Raw genomic sequence first — 15705 nt, 5'->3', positions numbered from 1 at the left:
AAAGAAACATGGCGTTTTTCCTTCACAGTAGCACTCTTATTATTCCAGTCTTATTATTGCCCAGGGGTTCAATGACAGCATGGTGAAATTATTACATTACTCACCCAGGCAGACTAAATGAACAGAATCAAATGAAAAAAAGGAAGCATACATTGTCTATCCTTCACAGTTACCCAGACTTTTTTTTTTATTTCGTATCACTAGAGTACTTCCCTAAATGTGTGGCGACGTTGTAGTGAGCAGTGCCACGCCTTGCAAACGTGCCACTCCTTCCCAGAACAGCTTTGTGTGGCACTAACGAAGCGCGGTGTCACCCAATGGTAGTGTGAAGGCTGCGAGGTTTGTCTGCTGACTTGCCCAAAAATTATTATGTTGATTTATCTTCAGACTCTGGCGGTTGGAGTTTTGATTCAATATACAATCTCTCTCTCTCTCTCTCTCTCTCTCTCTCTCTCTCTCTCTCTCTCTCTCTCTCTCTCTCTCTCTCTCTCTCTCTCTCTCTCTCAGTAGTGTTTAATATCTACGTTCGTCTCTTTTTTTTATTACAGTGATATTGGTGTTTATTGGCATTTAATTAAACCAAACGTATGCCCGCTTAAAACGAGCTTACACAGAACGACATACTGCTATACAAATAAGCACACACACACACACACACACACACACACACACACACACACACACGCGCGCGCGCGCGCGCGTCGGGGAAGGAGCGTCGTAAGAAACAGCCTCGTAGGAAATTATAATGAAACAGCTTCTTAATGCTTAGCTTCTCTACCGGCGCGCTACTCTCTCTCTCTCTCTCTCTCTCTCTCTCTCTCTCTCTCTCTCTCTCTCTCTCTCTCTCTCTCTCCCCCCCCCCCTGTAAAATACTACGTGGCATCATCGAAACGAGGGAGGAGCGGGGGAGGGCACCGAGTCCGAGCGACCTTGAAAACAGCTGAGTGATGATGCCACTTAGCATTTTAAAGGAGTACTTATAATCACCGCAATAATGTTGTCGTGTAATGCTTATTGGTATATCACATGCTTTTTAATACCATTTGTCTTGTTATAAGATACTGTAATATTCCACAGCCTGCAAAAAATAAGATTAAATAAGTGGCACCTCCGAGGCTGCGACAATGCAGCCGTCTGTTCTTCACGTCAGCTACACGCATAGCAGCACACCCGCGAGTCCCATACATTTTCAACTCCTCTGACGGGGAAACAAGGCCTTAAAATGCATATGTGTATAGAACATTTCCTACTTAGAATTGCACGTTCCTTCACCTCTTTCAGTATTTGCAGAAACACGCGTTACACCTTTTATACAGTGGACAACAAGCAAAACAACACCTACGTGTTCTGAAACGCTTCATTTGTCTCACCACATTTTTTTTTCTTTTCAAATGATGATAGGTTCTGAATAGCCGGGTTTAAAATGCATTTCCCCTGTTAATAATATAGAAATCGTGTTAATCTGTCACTAGAACCATAAAAACATCTTTTGAAAACCTGTGCAACTTCATTTAGAGTCTTATCAGTTTAGTGGAGGTGCGGCGCAGAAGTGTTTCAGAATAGGGATCATTGTCTCGTTTTCCCCCAACCTGGCGTCCCCGCTCGGCCCCTTCCACGACTCGCAGCGAGAGAGAGAGGTCGAGGTGCGGTGGTCTTGTGGCGGAAGCCTGAAGGAGGCGGTGAAGGAGTGAAGGTAAGAGTTTGGTAATAGGAAGATTGTTAGATTATTATTCAGTGGGTGGAATTAAGGCGTAACCTATGAGATTATGAATGATAAGGATGAATACGTGAGAATAAGGATGGGTCCATGTTTGGTGATTAGATACGCCACGTTAGGTAATGTGATTAGGCTGACCTGATGTAGGTTGACCAGGTGAGGTTGGGTAGGTGTGATTAGGTTAAACAGATGGTGATTACAACACTGGCAAAGTGACGTAGTTAAGCTTATCAGGTGAGAGATGGGAAGTTATAGAAGTTTAGCAATTTGCGAGGGAATAAGCTGCAAGGGTGATTAGACTGCAGGTGACGTTATTTAATTTGTCAGGTGAGAGAAGTATGCTGATCAGATGGTAAGTTGGTTGCTTGTTTGTCCAGGTGATTGACGTCTGATTAAGCTTACTGAGGTGATAATTAAGGAAGTGAATTTGAGAATATATTATATAAGCACGTAAAATCATGTTGGATTGGTGTGTCCGTGGCTGCTATTTTGTGGTCCCTCTGCTTATTCGCTGTGCTGAGTGGCAGTTGGCTTGTTAACTACGATCATTATTTCCCTTATTCATTATCATACACACACACACACACACACACACACACACACACACACACACACCTACCTACCTTTAGTAACGGTATATGCACACCCACGCACATTCACACCCACGCACGCTCACACATACGCCCACGCACTCGCACACCCACGCACTCGCACACCCACGCACTCTCACACCCACGCACTCGCACACCCACGCACTCGCACACCCACGCACTCTCACACCCACGCACTCTCACACCCACGCACTCTTATGTCCACGCGCTCTCATACCCATGCGCTCTCATACCCACGCGCTCACACACGCCCAGGCGATCACACACACACAAAATATTAATGACAAAAAAACTGGTGATGCACTCAAAAATCTGGTGACACTCAAAAAAAAACTGGTGATACACTCAAAAATGGTGACACTCAAAAAATCTGGTGACACTCAAAAACCTGGTGGTGCACTAAAAAAAAAAAACTGGTGATGCACTCAAAAAACTGGTGACACTTAAAAAAAACTGGTGATGCACTCAAAAACCTAGTCAGGCAGCCAAAAGAATGGTCATGCACTCAAAAAAAATATAACCCCTTCACACACACACACACAACCCCTTCACACACACACACACACACACACACACACACACACACACACACACACACACACACATTTACATTCTAAATTTGCATTAGACTTTTTTAATGCTGCTTTGTTCTATTAAAGCAGATTTTTATTTATTTTTATTTATTTTCTTTTTTACCCGGTTCACCTCAAAGTTGGCTTATTTTAAATAGTTTTTTTTCCTAATTTGTTATTCATCTGATAAATATTTTCTTGTCCTATATTTGCTCATGTATTTGGCTTCAAAATTCTTTCCCTTATCTGACCTTTTCTTTATATAGTGGGTTTCAAAACGATGGACTACACTTAAAATTGTTGTATTTCTGGAACCTTAAACTGTCTATAAATAAAACTAATAAAAGGTGTGGGCCAAAGTTTAAAATGACTTCTTTTCAAATTTTAAATTTTTATTTGTGTTTTTCATGAGTGCAGAGATAGCATTTTTTTTAATCAGGTTCATCTTTTAAACTTGTGTATATATTGTGGTGTCATTGAAATTTCTGTGATGCCATGCAGATTTCTTCTATCTGGTGTTTTCTTCTACTCTACATCATTCTTCAAATTTTTGCTTTTAAATTATAATAGGGACATGTATATCAAACACATTTCTTGGCTTCAAACGTTAAACTGCCGTACTTTTCAAATTTTCTCTAACCGGTGCTTTCCTTTCTTTCAATTTTCGTTTCTTGAATGTGACAGTATGGAATTTAGACACATTTCATATTAAATCTCGGCACAGTTCTCACATCATTTTTTTTTTTTTTTTTATGTAGGAGGGACACTGACCAAGGGCAACAAAAATCCAATTAAAAAAAAATGCCCACTGAAATGCCAGTCCCATAAAAGGCTCCAAACCGGGAGTTAAAAAATTGAAGGATAAGTGTCTTGAAACCTCCCTCTTGAAGGAATTCAAGTCATAGGAAGGTGAAAATACAGAAGCAAGCAGGGAGTTCCAGAGTTTACCAGAGAAAGGGATGAATGAATGAGAATACTGGTTAACTCTTGCGTTAGAGAGGTGGACAGAATAGGGGTGAGAGAAAGATGAAAGTCTTGTACAGCGAGGCCATGGGAGGAGAGGAGGCATGCAGTTAGTAAGATCAGAAGAACAGTTAGCATGAAAATAGCGGTAAAAGACAGCTAGATATGCAACATTGCGGCGGTTAGAGAGAGGCTGAAGACAGTCAGTTAGAGGAGAGGAGTTGATGAGACGAAAAGCTTTTGATTCCACCCTGTCTAAAAGAGCAGTATGAGTGGAACCCCCCAGACATGTGAAGCATACTCCATACATGGACGGATAAGGATCTTGTACAGAGTTAGTAGCTGGGAGGGTCAGAAAAACTGGCGGAGACGTCTCAGAACACCTAACTTCATAGAAGCTGTTTTAGCTAGAGATGAGATGTGAAGTTTCCAGTTCAGATTATAAGTAAAGGACAGACCGAGGATGTTCAGTGTAGAAGAGGGGGATAGTTGAATGTCATTGAAGAAGAGGGGATAGTTGTCTGGAAGGTTGTGTTGAGTTGATAGATGGAGGAATTGAGTTTTTGAGGCATTGAACAATATCAAGTTTGTTCTACCCGAATCAGAAATTTTAGAAAGATCAGAAGTCAAGCGTTCTGTGGCTTCCCTGCGTGAAATGTTTACTTCCTGAAGTGTTGGACGTCTATGAAAAGACGTGGAAAAGTGCAGGGTGGTATCATCAGCGTAGGGGTGGATAGGACAAGAAGTTTGGTTTAGAAGATCATTAATGAATAATAAGAAGAGAGTGGGTGACAGGACAGAACCCAGAGGAACACCACTGTTAATAGATTTAGGAGATCAGTGACCGTCTACCACAGTAGCAATAGAACGGTCAGAAAGGAAACTTGAGATGAAGTTATAGAGAGAAGGATAGAAGCTGTAGGAGGGTAGTCTGGAAATCAAAGCTTTGTGCCAGACTCTATCAAAAGCTTTTGATATGTCCAAGGCAACAGCAAAAGTTTCACCAAAATCTCTCAAAGAGGATGACCAAGACTCAGTAAGGAAAGCCAGAAGATCACCAGTAGAGCGGCCTTGATGGAACCCATACTGGAGATCAGATAGAAGGTTGTGAAGTGATAGATGTTTAAGAATCTTCCTATTGAGGATAGATTCAAAAACTTTGGATTGGCAGGATATTAAAGCAATAGGACGGTAGTTTGAGGGATTAGAACGGTCACCCTTTTTAGGAACAGGCTGAATGTAGGCAAACTTCCAGCAAGAAGGAGGTAGATGTTGACAGACAGAGCTGAAAGAGTTTGACTAGGCAAGGTGCAAGCACGGAGGCACAGTTTCGGAGAACAATAGGAGGGACCCCATCAGGTCCATAAGCCTTCCGAGGGTTTAGGCCAGCGAGGACATGGAAAACATCATTGCGAAAAATTTTAATAGGTAGCATGAAGTAGTCAGTGGGTGGAGGAGAGGAAGGAACAAACCCAGAATTATCCAAGATAGAGTTTTTAGCAAAGGTTTGAGCAAAGAGTTCAGCTTTAGAAATGGATGTGATAGCAGTGGTGTCATCTGATTGAAATAAAGGAGGGAAAGAAGAAGCAAAGTTATTGGAGATATTTTAGGCTAGATGCCAGAAGTTACTAGGGGAGTTAGATCTTGAAAGGTTTTGACACTTTCTGTTAATGAAGGAGTTTTTGGCTAGTTGGAGATCAGACTTGGCATGGTTCGGGGCAGAAATATAAAGTGCATGAGATACTGATGATGGAAGGTTTAAGTACCTTTTGTGGGGTACCTCTCTATCATGTATAGCACGAGAACAAGCTGTGTTAAACCGAGGTTTGGAAGGTTTAGGTCGAGAAAGAGAGTGAGTAATGTACGCCTCCATGCCAGACACTATCACCTCTGTTATGCGCTCAGCACACAAAGACGGGACATGGAAGCAGTAGTCATTCTTAGGAAAATCAGCAAAATACCTCCTCAGGTCCTCTCAACTAGCAGAGGCAAAACGCCAGAGGCACTTTCACTTAGGGGGATCTTGAGGAGGGATTGGAGCGATAGGACAAGATACAGATATGAGATTGTGATCGGAGGAGCCCAATGGAGAAGAAAGGGTGACGGCATAAACAGAAAGATTAGAGGTCAGGAAAAGGTCAAGAATGTTGAGCGTATCTCCAAGACGGTCAGGAATACGAGTAGGGTGTTGCACCAATTGCTCTAGGTCATGGAGGATAGCAAAGTTGTAGGCTAGTTCACCAGGATGGTCAGTGAAGGGAGAGGAAAGCCAAAGCTGGTGGTGAACATTGAAGTCTCCAAGAATGGAGATCTCTGCAAAAGGGAAGAGGGTCAGAATGTGCTCCACTTTGGAAGTTAAGTAGTCACAAAGAATTTCTTATAGTCAGAAGAGTTAGGTGAAAGGTATACAGCACAGATAAATTTAGTTTGAGAGTGCTTGTGCAGTGCTTGTCAAACTTTTTCCGTTTTCCTATGATATTTCTTGTGTAGTCTTAATTTTTTTAGGGAATCTTGGCACATCTCCTATGCCTAAGAGAGACGTATTTTTGTTTTGAGTTTTGTAGGGAATCAGTTATCAAACACATTACAAGGAATCTCAGCACATACAACAAACTTCGTGTCTAGGAACTAATGGTCTGTATTCCTTGCAGGTGTGAAGTGTGTGGCATCCACTTCACCATCCTATGAACAGCCTGCAGGAATCTCTATCAACACCTGCTTCTGCAATATTGGCATCTGGTTATCAAATAGTGCTGTCACGCTGGGCCTGACATACTCCATTGCAATTGGGGAATCAAGCTTCACCAGGAAGAGAGGCCGAGCATCACGACCTTCAAGCCTTCAAGCCCTACAAGAGGTGTTAAGTATTGTCAGGACAAAACAGAGGGCCTGGTACAAGAGTTTTCATTGCAATCAAGGAAGAGTCAAGTTGCAGTAAGAAGAGTGTGGCAAGAATTTTAAGCAGGAGGAAGACTGTCAAGCAGTTGACGGCAGGAAGAACGCGTGAAATTCCCTTAAGTCGTGGCAGGACCAACAGGCAACCTTCAACACCTGCAGAGGCACAAGAGTTGTGGGCAGTTTCACCAGGAAGAGTTTGCTCCTCACTCAAGTTGACACAAAGACACAAGAATTTGCAAGTGTTGTTACTCCGAGACCCTGCTGCAAATGTTCTCCAATCCACTCCAGTCTGGGAAGGAAGAATGTAGGAAGTCCCTCTCTTCTGTACTCAACAAGCACCACCACCACCACCACCACCACCACCTTCATTCAGGGTTGGGACAAGTTTTGTACATTCCAGCACTTCAGTATTAAAGAAAACAAGTGCCATGTTTATTATCCTGTTGTGTATTTATTCACTTAACATTCACAGTAAAACAATAAACATTCAGTATTCCATCTTGTGTAAATAAAGTTTCAGGCAGAGTACAGGTCATGCCCTGAAAAAAAAACGCATAGAAGCCCTGTCCCAGCAACTGGTTTCGTTGGGATGGGGCTTCTGTGCAAATCATACCTTAAACTTTATTTTTGGGCCTTGGGCCAATCCTGGCACTTTTTTTTTATTACCTTGAGGGCATGAATTGTTACCACCAAATATTTATTTTACACTATACCAGCACATTGTTGTTAGCAAACTATATATTTATTTCACATATATAATAGTAGTCACAAATTTATTTATTGGCAAAGACATACAAGTCATACACACAGCAATGCAACCTGGACTAGATAATACACTGGTGGAGTCAGCTGGCTTGGGGCACTTGTACAGCAGCAGCACACCCAGTACTGGCTGTAGACACACCCTCCATTTGGCTCTTCCTGACGTCAGAGCCTGCAACATGGCACTACCGGACTGATTGCAGACAGAATGTTAGCCAACACAAGTGAGATCTGCAAAAGAGTAACGCAATTTGGGGAAAATGGATAGTTATGAAGACGTGAACCTGTATCACACATACACACTAATTCTATCACTCAAATGCTGGCTTTTTACTTTTTACAAACATTTCACTCCCTTTAACAGCCCATCACCTGGCCAAAACAATCCTCAAACAACCCACAACTCTTCCATATCTTATCTTTTTATATCCATAAATTCCTCAAAAAAACATCCTTATTTTTCGCCAAACACCTTTCACGTGCACATCTCTCAACAAAAAACCCAAGCTACACATCTCTTATTTCACACTGATCACTGCAAACCATTCCTTCTAACCCTCTTCAGTAACACACACAACACGCCCCACCGGTAATGCTCATCCATCCTAGTCACTCTTAATAAAAGTACCACACGTGCACTTACCCAGCCCACACACTGCCTCTCTTGCTATCCTGTACCACTATTTTCACACTTGCTGTTCTTCTAATCTTGGTAAGAGCACGCCTCTCCTCCATGCATTTACTAATCTTATTAACAACTTTCCTCTTATCCTGCACATACATACATAAGGATTCATACACACACACACACACACACACACACACACACAGACTCTCAACAATACTCTGATTACATACAGTTGAGGATTCCTTATCCAAAATTGTTGGGAGTGAGTGGTACAGATTTTAGATTTCCCCAGTTTTTTTGAATAACAACTTGCCAATTTCTGATACCTCCCATGGCAGTAAATCAAGCTCTGGTTATCAATTTTTTGGTGGGGCAAAAAAATGTGACAAAACATGACACAATTAAAATCTTAGATTTTTAAATTTAGGATAGAGGATTCTCAAGTGTAGCAACAAAACACAGTGTTCACATGAATTGGTTCCTGCAGTCACAGCCACCTGTCAGTCACAAGGTTCCAGTATGGTGTACCTCTTGCTCCTGAGTTATGGGAGCGTTCCAAGCTTTCTTCCACTTCCTCTCCGTGTTACCACCTGCGGGGAAGACGCACATCTGTACTCCTGCTGCATGACTCACAACTCAGTCCAGAATTTAACCATTTCACCACATTACACAGCAAAGAAGGCACGACAGAAAACACTGACATGCACATTTAACTCTTAAAGCAGTGGGCTGTATTGTAACTTGAAGGTCTCCACATACAGGATAAACTAGACTTTTCACTATGACAAGATATGATATGTCTACTCAAATAAGAAGACATGGAAAAAGTGCCAAATTGTCATACATGGCAACTCACGTGCCCTGAAGATGTTATGCTCAGTCTTTCAATCACTGAGAGACTGTCAGGCACAGTGGAGAGAGGCGTCTCTCCTGCGCTCCCCTGTACATTTCCCCCTTGCCACTACCTTCTTGTTTCATCGCTCACATTCAATACCCCTTACATTACAATGGATCCCGGCAAGTTTAACAGGGAAGAGAGTGCCACGATGGTGTTTGAGTCGAGGTCAGTAACCATGGGTCTGGAAAGAAGACGGGGAGATCACAGACAGCTGTGACACAAGGGGCCAGCCAGGGCTGTACCAGGGCTGGGCACAGCTGCCACTCCTGAGAGAAAGTCTAAGGGCAAAAAAGGAAGACAGATACAGGAATAATAAGTTGACAAAACACATGCATGGTGAACACTTAATTGCCACGCCATCTTTCTCCTGGTCAGAAGAGACCTGTGAGCTGCAGGATGACCGGGGGTGAGCGGCCTCCGTCCGCCACCCAGATGATGGCTGCTTCTGAATTTGCCATCTTCCTTCCTGTCTCACAATTACTGATCCCTTCTTGAACAAACACCATCGCAACACTTTTCTTCACTGTCAAGCTTGCCAGAACCCATTATGTGAGGAGAATTATGGGTGAGCCATCACATGAGAAGCTTGTACCAAGGGAAAACAGGCAGGGGAGTGTGGCAGTGTAGAAGAGGAGGACAGCTGAGTGTCATTGAAGAAGAGGGGATAGTTGTCTGGAAGGTTGTGTCGAGGTGATAAATGGAAGAATTGATTTTTTTTAGGCAGTGAGCAATAACTAGTTTGGTCTGCCCAAATTTGGTTTTTGGTTTGGTCAGAGATTTTAGAGAGATCAGAAGTGAGGCATTCTGTGGCTTCCCTGCGTGAACTGTTTATTTCCTGAAGGGTTGGACGTCTATGAAAAGACATGGATAAGTGTAGAGTGGTATCATCAGTATAGGAGTGCATAGGACAACAAGTTTGGTTTTAGAAAGTCACTGATGAATAATAGGAAGAGTGGTGACAGGACAGAACCCTGAGGAACACCACCGTTAATAGATTTAGGAGAAGAACAGTGACCGTCTACCACAGCATCAATAGAATGGTCAGAAAGAAAACTTGAGATGAAGTTACAGAGAGATGGATAGAAGCCGTAGGAGGATAGTTTGAAATGAAAGCTTTGTGACAGACTCTATCAAAAGCTTTTGATATGTCCAAGGCAACAGCAAAAGTTTCACCAAAATCTCTCAAAGAGGATGACCAAGACTCAGTAAGGAAAGCCAGAAGATCACCAGTAGAGAAATAATGAGTGGTTAGTGTTGATACTACTACTGCTGCTACTACTAGGGTCTGGAAGGGAGAGTTGGGAGTGTTAAGTGTATGGTGTTCCTACTACTACTAATGCTGCTACTCCTACTGTTATTACTACCACTACCACTAAGCTAACTTGAGAGAGAGAGAGAGAGAGAGAGAGAGAGAGAGAGAGAGAGAGAGAGAGAGAGAGAGAGAGAGAGAGAGAGAGAGAGAGAGAGAGAGAGAGAGAGAGAGAGAGAGAGAGAGAGAGAGAGAGACCAATTTTATATAGAGAAAAACAAAAAATACATCAACAACGACGACAACAACAACCTCATTAACCTGTTAGAGAAGGACTGAGAGAAGCTTACCATACAAGTGTGGCTCTCCCCAGCAGCAGTAGCAGCAGCAGCAGCAGCAGTAGCAGCCCCTCTGCCCGGCACAGCTGCCCCATCAGGCACCTCCACTGCTCCCAGCCATCCTACACCTGTGCCACCAGGAAGCTGACGAGGACCACCTGCAGCTCTGCCACTAAGCTGTCTGGCCTGCAACACAAATCAGGATCAGAATATATTTAATACTATACTTAATTCCTGCCAACTACTACTACTGCTACTACTGCTACACTGCTCTTGAGTGCTAAAAAGACATACAATAATAACTATGACTACTGCTGTTACTGCAATTATTACCTAACAATAGTGAAGGGCAGAGAGAGAGAGAGAGAGAGAGAGAGAGAGAGAGAGAGAGAGAGAGAGAGAGAGAGAGAGAGAGAGAGAGAGAGAGAGAGAGAGAGAGAGAGAGAGAGAGAGAGAGAGAGAGAGAGAGAGAGAGAGAGAGAGAGAGAGAAAGAGAGAAACAATAACAAGTAAACAAAGAGAACCTGTCCAATCATTGACTTCAAACTGTAGGAAGAACCAAGCCTATATTTTGTGACTTGACTGGGACTACCCCCTCTCTGTAGGCTGTCCTGGCTGGCTGGGGTGAAGCCACAGTCCCTCCCTTTGACTTCATCTGTGGTGGCCGGGGGGGGCTGTGGGGGGCTGGGAAGTGGGTGAGGTGAAGGGCTGTGGGTCTGGTGTGTCTGTGGTGGAGTGTGGGGCTGCTTGTGAAGGCTGTGAGACTGTTTGTGAGGCTCCTGTGGTGTGTGTGATTTTTAGGAGTGTTAAAAGTAGAAGGCCGGAAGTAATATTAAAGTTATACTTGGCGCTGGTCAGACCTCATCTAGACTACGCTGTGCAGTTCTGGTCCCCACATTACAGGAAAGATATAGGTCTATTAAAATCACTACAGAGGAGAATGACTAAAAGGATACAGGGGATGAGGAGTATTCCTTATGAGGCGAGGTTGAAGCTGTTAAATTTACATTCTTTAGAGATACGTTGGTTAAGAGAGGACCTGATAGAAGTCTTTGAGTGGTATAAGGGTTATAACAAGGGGGATGTAGGCAAAATTCTTAGGATCAGCAACCAGGGTAGAACAAGAAATAATGGGTACAAGCTTGAAAAATTTGGGTTTAGGATGGAGATAGGAAAAAAATTGTTCTCAAAAAGAGTGGTAGATGAGTGGAACGGACTCAGTAATCATGTTGTTAGTGCTAGGACACTAGAGAGCTTTAAGAGAAGATTAGACAAGTTTATGGATGGGGATAACAGATGGAAATAGGTAGGTATATTTCATACAGGGACTGCCACGTGTAAGCCTGGTCGCTTCTTGCAGCTTCCCTTATTTCTTATGTTCTTATGTTCTTATGTATGTGTGAGGTATGTGGTGTTCTGTGAAGGGACTGTGTCAGGGGCTGTGGAGGGCTGTGGGGAGGTGGAGGGGCTGCTGTGTGTGTGTGTGTGTGTGTGTGTGTCTTGGAGGATCTGAACTCAACCACTGGCATTAATTCTGCTGCTGAACAAACTCCACCTGAAAAATAAGGAGAGAATTCATGGCTGGTGATAAAATAATAATAACAATAATAATAATCTATCTATTTGAATTAATGACTGGTAATAATATAGTGATAATAATCTATCTGTCTGTCTTTCTGCTTGTCTGTCTGTCACAATATTAGGCTGGTAATCCCATATGAGACAGCCCAGTCAACACACACACACACACACACACACACACACACACACACACATAAACCTAACCCAACCACTTACAGCCTTCTTCTGCTTGTTCCTCAGAATGTTAATGGCCCCCATGCCCCGTTCCTTCCACTGTGGGGGCGACTCAGAGGTGTGATAACGAAACAGCTTGTACTGCCTGCTGGTGGGGGGGAGGTTAGGTTAGGCTGGCACTGTCTGCATGTTAGGTTAGGTTAATAAAATGAAGAGAAGTTATGTGAATAACAAGAAGAGGAGGAGGAGGAGGAGGAGGAGGAGGAGGAGGAGGAGGAGGAAAGTAAGAAAGAAAACATAGATTGAGAGAAAATAAAAATAATAATAATAATAATAATAATAATAATAATAATAATAATAATAATAATAATAATAATAATTATTATTATTATTATTATTATTATTATTATTATTATGGATCACCTGAAGATCAGCCACCCCAGCCGCACTCGGGTTGGCAGATCTTCAGGTGAGACAATCTGGGGTGGCGGATCTTCAGGTGATCCCTGTGGGGTGGCGGATCTTCAGGTGATTCATTATTATTATTATTATTATTATTATTATTATTATTATTATTATTATTATCATTATTTACCTGCAATAAGAAAACCTGACCTGACCTAACAATGATAAAACAGCAAAATTACCATCAGTACTTGACCTGATCTGACCTCACCTAACAATAAGAAACAGCAAAACTACCAACATTTCTCAATAAAATAATAAACCAATAAAAAACTCACAAAAATAATAATAACAAAAAAAAAAACACCATTATTAACCTGACCTGATCTCGAAACTCAGTCTCATCATTTCCTCCTCCTGGTCATCATCACTAACCACGAAGACCTCCAGCAAGGTCACCACTGGTTCAAAGTAGGGGTCATGCTCCCCTACTCTGCTGGTTGACTCCCCCTCCTCGCTCACCACGCTGTCATCGAGGTCTGTCTGTCTGAGAGAGAGAGAGAGAGAGAGAGAGAGAGAGAGAGAGAGAGAGAGAGAGAGAGAGAGAGAGAGAGAGAGAGAGAGAGAGAATTAGGCTTGGTTGGGCTAGGAGGAGGAAGAGATGGGAAGAGAGAAGAGGAGGTCTAGATGAAAGAAAGAGGAGGAAGAGGAAGAAGAGGACAAACATACATGGATATACAAACAAACAAACAAACAAACAAACAAATATTCAGTTGAGACAAGAAAACTGAAAAAAATGAAAAAAATAAAAACGATATATTCTGACACACACACACACACACACACACACACACACACACACATAACGAACCAACAAAACAAACAAACAAAACAAACAACAAACACAAGAAAATGAAGAAAAAAATAAGGAAAATATTTACGTTAACTTTTGTTTTTTATCCTTAACATACACAAGAACTCCCCCACTCCCGCCCTCCCTTCCCTCACACACACACACACACACACACACACACACACACACACACACGCAAACAATTCCATAAATAAAAAAAAAATCGAAAATACAATAAAATAAGGAGGCATTTTGAGCCATATTTCCTTATTTCCCCTTGTCCCCTCGTCCCTTAGCGCTCAAGATGGCCGCCCACACCTGCTTCTTACTGGCGGGCAGGTGTGTGTGTTGTAAATCGCTAAATAAAGGAGTAATTAATAATGGTGGGGCATCACCCTCGATCATCCCTCGATTTTCCACCATAGGATCCCCGACACCCGCCCTCACATATACGCCTATTTTCCCTATTTAAACCTCCGCACCGCCGCCATTCTCGTGTGTGTTGATAGCCAGATGATGTGAGTGTAGAATGGTAGCCATGTTACCTTCTCAAGAGCCATGGTGTCGCCGATGATGATGGATAATTGTGGCTGCCTCTACCAACCCCTCCGATGCAATTTTGTACGCAAACTCACCATCTTGATCTTGATCTTGATGGTACAGGTGGCACAGGATCACTCCTGAGCCAGGCCTTTGGATCGGCAACTCCTGTAGAAAGGAAAAAAAAAAAAAAAAAGAGAGAAACGAACAGCATCCTCTATCCTAATTGTTCATACACCTGGCACGCCACATTCTCTCCAGAAACTCTTTCACCGCCTCAATCATCCTTTCATTCGCCTCTCTACACAGTCCCAGCAACAACACCATCCATTCCTTTCCTGTCTTCTCCACTCTTTCATTCCTATCATGCCCTAACTCAGTCAGTATCACTTGCATCATCTCATTCCTGTCTCTGGCATACTGCACACACTCCAGCACCACATGTTCCACTGTCTCATCCTCTCCCATGTCACGCATCTGGCACACTTTGCTGCGGGACTCAGACCACCTGTAACTCCTTGCATTCACATCCATACACTGTGCCCTCGCTCGGAAGAGAAGATCACCGCCCAGGCTTCCATCATACCACCTTTCATACCTCGGGGCCTCTTTCTCCTTGTACCATTCCAGGGTCTTCTTTCTTTCCATCTCATTCTTCCATTCATTCAGTCCCACACATTTCACTTCTTTGTCTATCTCATTCTTCCATTTTCTCACATCCCATTCGGCTCCCACTCTTCCTCCTCTTGTTACCACCCATTCACGCTCATTTTGATTCCTCCCAGCCATTCTTATCGCCCACACAACTTGCAATCCATTCCTGTCTGTCATTCTCATGCATCTCTTCCTCCATTTGCTTCCACTTTCATTCCACAGGTACACCTTCCTTGCTATTCTTGCATCATCCATTCTCTCAAGCCTAATCTTGTACCTAAGTGTGGCTTTTGTGAGTCTTTCTCTGAAGGTGCTCCATCCCATGTCACCTCTCAAGGCTTCAACTGCTGTGCACCTCGGTGCACTCAGTGCCATCCTTGCTACTTTGTTCTGGCCCACTTCTAACTTATCAATTTCACTTTCCTTCCATGCAATCACATCCATACCATACATTATACATGGCACAGCCACACTCTTCCACACTTCTCTCAACACATCATACTTACTTGCTCTCATCCTTGCCGCGCTTCCCAATCGACCTACCCACTGGTTTACCATACTTATCTTTTCATTCTTTGCCTTTGCACACCCACTAGGACTCATCCACATCCCTAAGTACTTGTATTCTTGCACCTGTCTCAACTCATTCTCTCCAAGTCTCCATACCACATTACTTTCATCCTCTGACCTATTCACAATCATTACTTTGCTTTTCTCACTGCTAAACCTTACTCCAAAGTCTTTACCATAGCCATCCACTACATCCAACAAACTTTGAAGCTCATCTGCCGATTCACTCATAACAACTACATCATCTGCATAAAGGAGCACACATACTTTATCATTCCCCACACTTACCCCT

General features: G+C 42.9%; 1 long non-coding RNA gene across 1 annotated transcript; it reads left to right on the top strand.

The window, feature by feature from the left end:
* The first annotated feature begins 1450 nt into the window (after window positions 1–1450).
* LOC135097526 (uncharacterized) lies at window positions 1451–7257 on the top strand. The gene is made up of 2 exons (XR_010265766.1): window positions 1451–1693; window positions 6515–7257. It is a non-coding gene; the product is annotated as an uncharacterized LOC135097526 (long non-coding RNA).
* Window positions 7258–15705: the final 8448 nt, after the last annotated feature.

This window comes from Scylla paramamosain, unplaced genomic scaffold, assembly GCF_035594125.1.
Source record: "Scylla paramamosain isolate STU-SP2022 unplaced genomic scaffold, ASM3559412v1 Contig24, whole genome shotgun sequence".
Lineage (NCBI taxonomy): Eukaryota > Metazoa > Arthropoda > Malacostraca > Decapoda > Portunidae > Scylla > Scylla paramamosain.
The sequence above is the reverse complement of the archived record's forward strand: the minus strand, read 5'-3'. Positions and strand labels throughout refer to the sequence as shown.